Source organism: Mauremys mutica, chromosome 12 (genome assembly GCF_020497125.1).
Source record: "Mauremys mutica isolate MM-2020 ecotype Southern chromosome 12, ASM2049712v1, whole genome shotgun sequence".
In the NCBI taxonomy this organism is placed as follows: Eukaryota; Metazoa; Chordata; order Testudines; family Geoemydidae; genus Mauremys; species Mauremys mutica.
This window is the reverse complement of record NC_059083.1, coordinates 68,981,388-68,989,744: the sequence shown is the minus strand read 5'-3', so window position 1 is coordinate 68,989,744 and position 8,357 is coordinate 68,981,388. Positions and strand designations below refer to the sequence as shown.

Sequence of the window (8,357 nt, the reverse complement as noted above, 5' to 3'; positions counted from 1 at the left end):
GCTTTCTTGTATTTAGTAAAGTTGCTTTTCACTAACAATATTTTCAGTAGAATATTTGTCACAGAAGTTTTCCATGTTTTAAAAGAAAGCCAAATGCTTAGGCTTTCTTCAGACATAATTTTTTTTTTAATTCCTCCTGCCCCTATTGTAGGCCCTTCTGTATTCATGTGTGAGAGCGATCCCTGCCTCTATAGAATATATATACTCATTCATAAGCCGAATATTTTTGGTAAAAAAGGAACACATCAAAGAGCGGGGGTCGGCTTATAAACGGGTCTACACCAAAATTTGATGATTTTAAATTCTATGGAATCATTGAATTGAATATCTAATACATTGTTGTTTTGTTTACCTGGAGCATTCACAGGCATGGAGCCCCTCAACTCCCTGTGGCCACGGTTCACTGTTCCCAGCCAATGGGAGCTGCGGGAAGCTTAACATTTTACCAAACCGCTGCAGTACAAAAAGAACGTGAACCCTCACTTTTGTGATCTGAAGTCAGAGGTGCTATTATACAGCTCACTCCATTAACATAAAGCCACATTTCTCTCACTGACACTTTGGCATGTTGATGAACTTTTCAAGCAAAGAAGAGTGACTTAAGTTTTGTCTCCTTAAAGAAAAGCAAACATAATTAGCAGCTGACAGTGAATATCTCTGGGTTAGAAGAGCATAATGGGCATGTTTATCTCCCTTGAATGAAAAATGACATAGAATAAAGTGTTATAAGCTTATATAAAGGCATAAATGGTGCCAGCTCTTGTGATTTTATCACAAGTCTAGTGACATTTGGTGTTTTAAAATCCCATCTCCTGCAAACTAGTGATTACATCAAAATGTCAGCTTTTGTAAAATACAAAAAATGTATAGCCCTCATGATTGGGGGGGCGGGGGGAAGCTGGAAAAGGTGACGCAAGGGTAAACTAAAGGCTCAGAACCCAGAAACCAATGAAAACACACCCAAGGGGCTTTTTGAAGCATATGGCTTTAAAGCCAAACTCATGATTTTTGTGTAGCCCAACCAGGGCTGGTGCAAGGATGTTTCGTGCCCTAGGCAAAACTTGCACCTTGTGCCCCCCCCGTCTCCGCCCTGAGGCGCACCCCCCCCCCCCCGCGGCAGCTCCCCCCCTCCGACCTGAGGCCCCCCCTTGTGGTAACTCCCCACCCTCCACCCTGAGGGTATAAACTCTTCAAAGCAAGGGAACTACATTTGCTTATGAATATGGAAACCCCTAGCATATTGTGGGCTCTATCAGAGTCTACTCTAAATAAACAATTAAGAAAAAAAAAAGCTGAGGCTTGCTGGGAGAACATGTTCGTTTCAGCTGTAAAGGATGTCCACACTAAATTGATTCAATGGCCATTAAAGTGCTTTGTGGGTGTATAAGGAATATGGCTTCAACTCTGTTAGAGGCATGACTTAGTTGCTGCTTTTATGGTTAATGGAAAACAGGACACATTTGAATAGCACCCCGTGAACCTGTCTGGGTAAAACAACAAAGGAAAAATCAATAGGAGGAAATACAGTTTTCACAAAACTCCTTGAGTGAATCAAAAAGCCACACGATGGCGCCCTGAGCTCAGCCATGGCAAGGAGCTAGTGCTAGGAACTGGTCTCTCTCGGCTATAGCTTTAGAGCAGGGGTTCTCAACCTGGGGGTTGTGACCCCTCAGGCAGCGGTGACATTATTGGGGGGGGGAGGGTTTGCAAGCTGTCAGCCTCCACCTGAAACCCCGCTTTGCCTCCAACAATTATAATGGTGTTAAATATATTTTAAAGTGTTTTTAATTTAGAAGGTGGGTCGCACTTAGGCTTGCTATGTGAAAGAGGTCCCCAGTACAAAAGTTTGAGAACCACTGCTTTAGACACACGTTTTGCTCCCAGTGCAGGGATTGGGACCAGCTAAATAGGCAGCTGATCTACTAGACTGTCGCAGTGAGGGGCATTGGTGGAATAGCACTGAGACTACCATGGTCGCTAGCCAGGCCCAAACTGCTATTCTCCAGAGGCAGTGGGCCCATCCCGTTCAAAAGGGCATTCCCTGCTTCTACTCCCTTAGAAGCCATTGTTGCCTCAAGGGCTCAGGGTGCTTTGTCCTTCTGTGCCCAGCGCCAAAGTATCAGGGAAGCAATTGATGGAAGCCGCACAATCTGGAGACAGCAGGATTATGCAGGGAAGGCAGCTGGGGCCTCCCAGAGAGACAGTTCCCCCTTGCGGTGCAACTCTCAGGCTTTCCTGTAGCAACCATGGTCCCCATGAGAGCTCAACAGCGTGCATGCTCCTGGCTAGGCCACCCAAATCCCTGAACACCTTCAAGGCACAGCCAGCCTCTGTGCCACCCCACTCCATGAATCTTCCCTGCCTCCATGAAGCATGGCAGGGTTCCTTTTCCCCTGACCCCTCGCTGAAGGGAGGATCTGGTTCTCTCTTTCAGCCCCACTGCAGAGAAAAATGAGAGCTGAGGTTAAACTAGAACTCACCAGCATGAAAAAGATTTTAAGATGGAAGGTTGCTGCTGAATAAAGCTATTTTCCTAGCAAGAGCAAAAATTCACACCAGATGGGATTAGCAAAAAACAACCCCAAACCTAAAGGCCTTTAGTGATGTGTTTGTAATACATAAACACAGTGATTGGCATCATACTATGTTGTGCTGGAAAAGGCCAATCAGTCAGCCAGGAACTGATTACACAGATCCACAGTCCCCTGTTGGTTTACCTCTTGTCTGTTGAGAAAATTGGAGAGCACCAAAGAGGCCAATGCTGCGCCGTTTAAATTTGTAGCCAGTAATGTAGCCTAGAGATGGAGATACGGTTTACTTTTTAAAACGGGGAGGAAAAGTTTTTCACCCCAGATGGGACTCGAACCCACAATCCCTGGCTTAGGAGGCCAGTGCCTTATCCATTAGGCCACTGGGGCTCTATGAGAACAACTCGCTCACATTGTTGCTTAACTCTGTGGTGGCCGAATTTTATTTCTCCCTTGTTTTCTATCTATCCTAGTACCACGGAATTGCACTTGTCCGCCACAAACTCCTACAACAGCCTCCAGCCTAATCTCCTCTGGCGCGCCCCATCCCGCAGCGCCTCCTGAAATCAGTAACGTGTGTGTGTGTGTACGTATACACACACACACACACACACACACACACACACACACACACACAGAGGGATGGAAATCGCCAACGTTGCGGCCTGTCCTCCCTCACACTGGTTAGTAAAATTGCCCTAAATGCTTCTGCCCCCCGCCCGGTCCCTTGCGGGGACCCCCCCCCGCCTTGTCCGCCCAACGCAGGCGGCGGGGAGAGGCGGAACGAGCCCCTGAGGGGTGATGTCACTATCACGTCAAACTCCTGCCAAAACTAGCGTGACGTCCCCCTGCAAACGCCGGGAGAGGTCGGTAAAGAGCCGGCGGCTGGGGCCTGGGGGCACGGGGAGGGGCGGGCACGGGGAGGGGCGGGCACGGGGCTGCCCAGCCACCCACCACACAAACACAGCTACAGCCCTGTGCGTGACATACTAGTTACCACAGGGCTGGATGAGATATCGCTGTCAGCCCGTGGCCTGGAGGAAAAAGCTTCCTGGTATAGAACAGCGAATTAAGTGTTCGAATCCCGCCTGAAGCTGGCAGCTCCCCCCTCAGGTGTGCCATTCCCGCTGCTCACCATGTGCCCTTGCAAACCTCCAGGACAGGAAGCATAAAGGCATCGTTGTTGAAAGCAACAGCCGGTTACAGTATAGGTCCATGTAACAATAATAACGTTTGAACTCACGCTTCATTCATTCCCCATCCTTTAAAGAAAATTTTGTCACACCTCATCTGGGGCAATGACAACATTTTTGTACATCAGCTCATTCGAGTGATCTTTGCCCAATAAGAAGTCAGGTGACGGTCGCAACCCTGGACAACCGCTTGTACAGCGACACCAGGAACATGAGTCCTTCAGTCCCGACAACAACCCTGAGCAGCCTACGTGAGGATGTAAAGCGATATTTTGATTAGAAAGCGACATGAGCTGAAATAATATTTGAAAGAAATCGAGGGTTTGCCTAGAACAAGAAATAAAACTGAAAAACAGCTTCTGGGTTTAATGAATTATTAGTATGGCCAATACACTTTTAAAAGGCTCAGATGAGGCTTTTCCCACACCCAGTACAAATGCGGAAGAGATGCAAAAGGTATTGTGAGCTTCCCTCGCAGCACAGGAGTAACTGTAACTAGCATTGCCTTGTTCTTATAGCGTGAACCGCCTCTGCTCCTACCTCCAACGAGCCTTAAAGGCGACAACTAACGGCTGGCTATGATACTTGTTGTCTTCACCACTGCTCTTACATTACCTAATGTGACCGCGTGGCCTAATGGATAAGGCGTCTGACTTCGGATCAGAAGATTGAGGGTTCGAGTCCCTTCGTGGTCGATTTTTTCTTTTAACAGAGGTAATTTCCAACCAGCAGAAAAAGATCAAAGTCTTCAACAGGAAAATAAGGAGGAGTGTGTTAAAGAGACTGTCTAGAGGAAAGGCCATGGAGATTTTTTTGAAGAGTGATTTTCCAGGAAGTAGTTGCACACACTTGGGCCCCTCAATGCCAAGCTGAGAAAGCAGCTTCCCCACAAGAGTAGGGAAAGCAGAGCTTAGCTCCCAGACCACACCACAGACATAACCATCCTGCCCTCCTCTGCCCATTCAGAATTGATCCCTATGCATGAGACTTAGGTCCTATTATTATAGCTCTAATTTAACCCTGTGCATTTGGGACAAGTGCATGCTGTCAGCCCAGCATCTCTATAGAAAGGTGGGGAGGAAGATAAGCCGGAAAAACAAGAGGTGCTACCAATGCCTGCATAAGGAAGTAATGTGAAAACTACCCACCATTTATCCTTTGAAGATTCTGCCACCAGATGTGGGTGTGATGAAAAATAAAGCTTCAGGACAGAGAATGCGTACACAGATGTGCTACGTACCTAGGCACACAAGTGATCATGCCCAGCCGGGCTGTGTATAATCAAAAGGGCTTGTGTCCAAATGCTCACCCAGAGTTAAACGCTCACAGAGAAAGGAGCTTGTTAATCTCAGGGTGATTCGCTTTCTGAAGTGAAAGTGTCCAAATAAGAAAAGCGCTGGGATATGGTTCTTGTGAGCTAGGTGTGGGAACGAGATATGCTGTCTAGCTCCTGAGTCACTGGCACTCTGGTATGAAACCAGTTGCTTGGTGCTAAAATGAATTGAGTGAAGACTCTTGCAGATGCATTTGGAAAAAGCAGAAGATAAAAAGCTGCTTGCAGTAGGAGGGGACTAGCACGGCTTAGTGTCAGCAAGAGGCAGAAAAGGGACATGAAGGAACAAAAATCTTCATGCAACTCTACTTCAGAGCAACATGAGGAATCAAGTGGCAAATGATACAACCTCCTTTTTGCCCAGTTCTAGTGGCCTAATACAGGCACTAGCTTCCTAACCTAGAGATTAGGCGTTCAAGTCTCCTCTCTAGGGTGAAGCCTTGCTTTCATAATTGTAAAAAAAGTGTTTTAAATCTCTCTATATTATCCTTTTAGTTAAATATATTTCAATTAAAATGTGCTCTAACGCATCATTTAGCTTATTTATTGTTTCCAGGAACAATAAATAAAACAATTTGAAAAACTAACAATTTTGGAAAGGATAACAAAATACTTTTTATTTACTACAGACCAAGATGTAGTAGATGTAGTCAGTGAGTGATCTGATCTGTCCTACAGGGATAAGTTATCCTCTATTTATTTTATATGTTCCATTTTATTGGCATTTCTTTCATATTAAGTAATAGAGTCTTTCAACAGAACTAAATCACTATCCACCTCATTCAGGGAGATTGGAGATCCAGCCGTGAGGACTTTACTTGTAACTCTCTCGAGGCACTGCACGTGATTTTTGAAGGTTACATCCCTTCTCACTTTTAAAGCAAACATTTCTTCATGTAAAGGCTGAGCACACGGATAGACACACACAAAACTTATTATTGGGGGAAGGGTCAGTGGTCACACACTTTATAGCTTCTGTAGGCGGAGATCATTGCGCACACAGAGTCCCTGATGTATCTCTCCATTCCCCCCACAAACCCTGTGTGCCACCCTCCCATCACCTTCTGTTTCAGGGACTTCCTGTAAGTCCCCCAATTCCCTCCTTGCAGGGGTTGTGTGTGTACCCCCCTCCCCCATATCAGGGTCCTTCAGTCTTCTACTACCACCAGGGGTTGTTTGTGACCCTGCTCCCCATAGCTGTGTGTGCCCCTATTACTCCCCCCTCCTAGGGTCCCCCTGAGAGGGGCTCTGTGTGCACCCCCTTCTCATCACCTCACCAGAATCCTCCATCTCCCCCCTCCACCCACTCCCATGTCCCCCATTCTCCCTCCATGCCAGGTGCTCTGTCTGCCCCCCCCAACCCCCATTCCCACCTGGATTAGCACAGACTTACCAGAGCACCCCCCTCACAGCATCAAGCAGCACAGCCGCCACTCCAGCTTCGTGGGTCCTCCGCTGCTCTATGCTCCAGCTGGGCCTCTGACAGCTCTACCCCTTCCAGGGTACCCACCCACCAGACCACAAGCATAAAGAAACCAACTCTTCCCTTTCCTCCAGGACACCTGACCACCAATAGTCTCCCTAGGCCCAGCCATCATGAGCACCCACCCTACACCTGCTCACCCAGCCTGCCTCTTAGCAACAGAGCTGCGCTTGCCTCTCCTCTTTAATACCTCCCTGGTGTTGCAGAGCAGGTTGATTGCATCTCCAGTACCCCATTCACTCTTTCCTGCCTCAGGTGGGGTTTGCATGCCACATCTTTCCTCCACGCTAGGGGGTTCTGTGCACCCCCTCTCCCCATACCAAGGTCCACCATTCTCCCTTCCCCTTTGTTAGGGGCTTGTGTGCATGCCCCGATTCCCAACTCCCCTCTTCTCCCCCCTGCTCCCATTCTTCTTCTTTCTGTCTGGGAGATAAGTCATTCACGGTGTCAACATGGTCAGTTCGATTGGGAAGAAGGGCAGAGATAAAATGGAGGTGTTGTAATGCTGGAAGGCATTAACACACGGCCACTCAGCCAGTGGTTCTTGAGCTGCAAGTGGCTCTGTGCAGCACATGATATTAAAACACTGTGATTTAATTATTAACCAATCAGGGATGTTTTAACTATGGTATTAACCAATTGTAGTGGATAAAATCCTTCAGCTTTGCCCCCCTCCCCGGGGCCATGGGGCTTGGGCTTTGGCACCCCTGCCTGGACCTCAGGTTTCAGTCCCCCCTCTTGGGGTCATGTAATATTTTTTTGTAGTCAGGAGGGGATTGTGATGCCATGAAGTTTGAGAACCCCTGTGATAGATGGTCTCTTACACACCCAACACCTCACACTCAACCATAGTCGGGTTACTCCCAGTCCCAAAGAACCAGTCACTCACCCTAGGTCAAGATCACCCTAGATCTCTCACCTAAGAGAATACTTGTAGCCAATCCTATAATTGTGACATTGCACCCCCTATTCTTCACCGAGATATTATGATATGATTATGACATAATCATAATGTATTTTATGCAAGATACGTCATGTAAGGTGTCTTTGGAAAGGATCTGATTTACTGAATATGATTAACCTATTTGTATGCGTGTGTCATTTTTGTATCTGAAGCTGGGAATATTGATTGTATCTGTATTTCATGTAGTTATTCCTGGTAAATGCCCACTAGGCAAAAGGCTCTCAGTCTAAATCAGTAGTTTTCAAACGTTTTTTCTGGCAACCTAGTTGAAGAAAATTGTTGATCCCCATGATGCAATGGAGCTGCGGTTGAGGTGTTTGGAGGGGCTCAGGGCTGGGGCAGAGGTGTGGAGGTGAGGGCTGTGGGGTGGGGCTTGGAATGAGGGGTTCAGGGTGTGGGAGGGAGCTCTGGGCTAGGGCAGGGCGGTGAGGTGCAGGAGGGAGTCAGGGCTCTGGGCTGGGGGTGCAGGCTCTGGGCTGGGGCCAGGGATGAGGGGTTTTGGGTGAAGGGGCTTCAGGTTTGGGGGTGGGGCTCAGGGCTGGGGATTGGGGTGCAGGCTTACCTCAGGCAGCTCCCAGTCAGCAGCACAGCTGGGGTGCTAAGGCAGCTTCCTGCCTCTCCTGGCACCGCGGACTGCACAGCACCCCAAAAACAGCCAGCAGCAGGTCCGGCTCCTAGTTAGAGGCATGCAAGCAGCTCTGCAATGGTTTTGCCTGCAGGCACCACCCCCACCCCAGCTCCCATTAGCCGGGAACCGGAGTGCACAGTCGGTACTCAGGGCGAGGGCAGCGCACGGAGCCCTGTGGCCCCCCTGCCTAGGAGCCAGACCTGCTGCTGGCCACTTCCAGGGCACAGC

At 48.3% G+C, this 8,357-nt stretch overlaps 2 non-coding genes across 2 annotated transcripts; one reads left to right on the top strand and one right to left on the bottom strand.

Annotated features, from left to right (window-relative positions):
- Window positions 1-2,845: 2,845 nt before the first annotated feature.
- Window positions 2,846-2,918, bottom strand: TRNAR-CCU. The gene has a single exon. It is a non-coding gene; the product is annotated as a tRNA-Arg (tRNA).
- A 1,425-nt stretch (window positions 2,919-4,343) lies between these two features.
- Window positions 4,344-4,416, top strand: TRNAR-UCG. The gene has a single exon. It is a non-coding gene; the product is annotated as a tRNA-Arg (tRNA).
- Window positions 4,417-8,357: the final 3,941 nt, after the last annotated feature.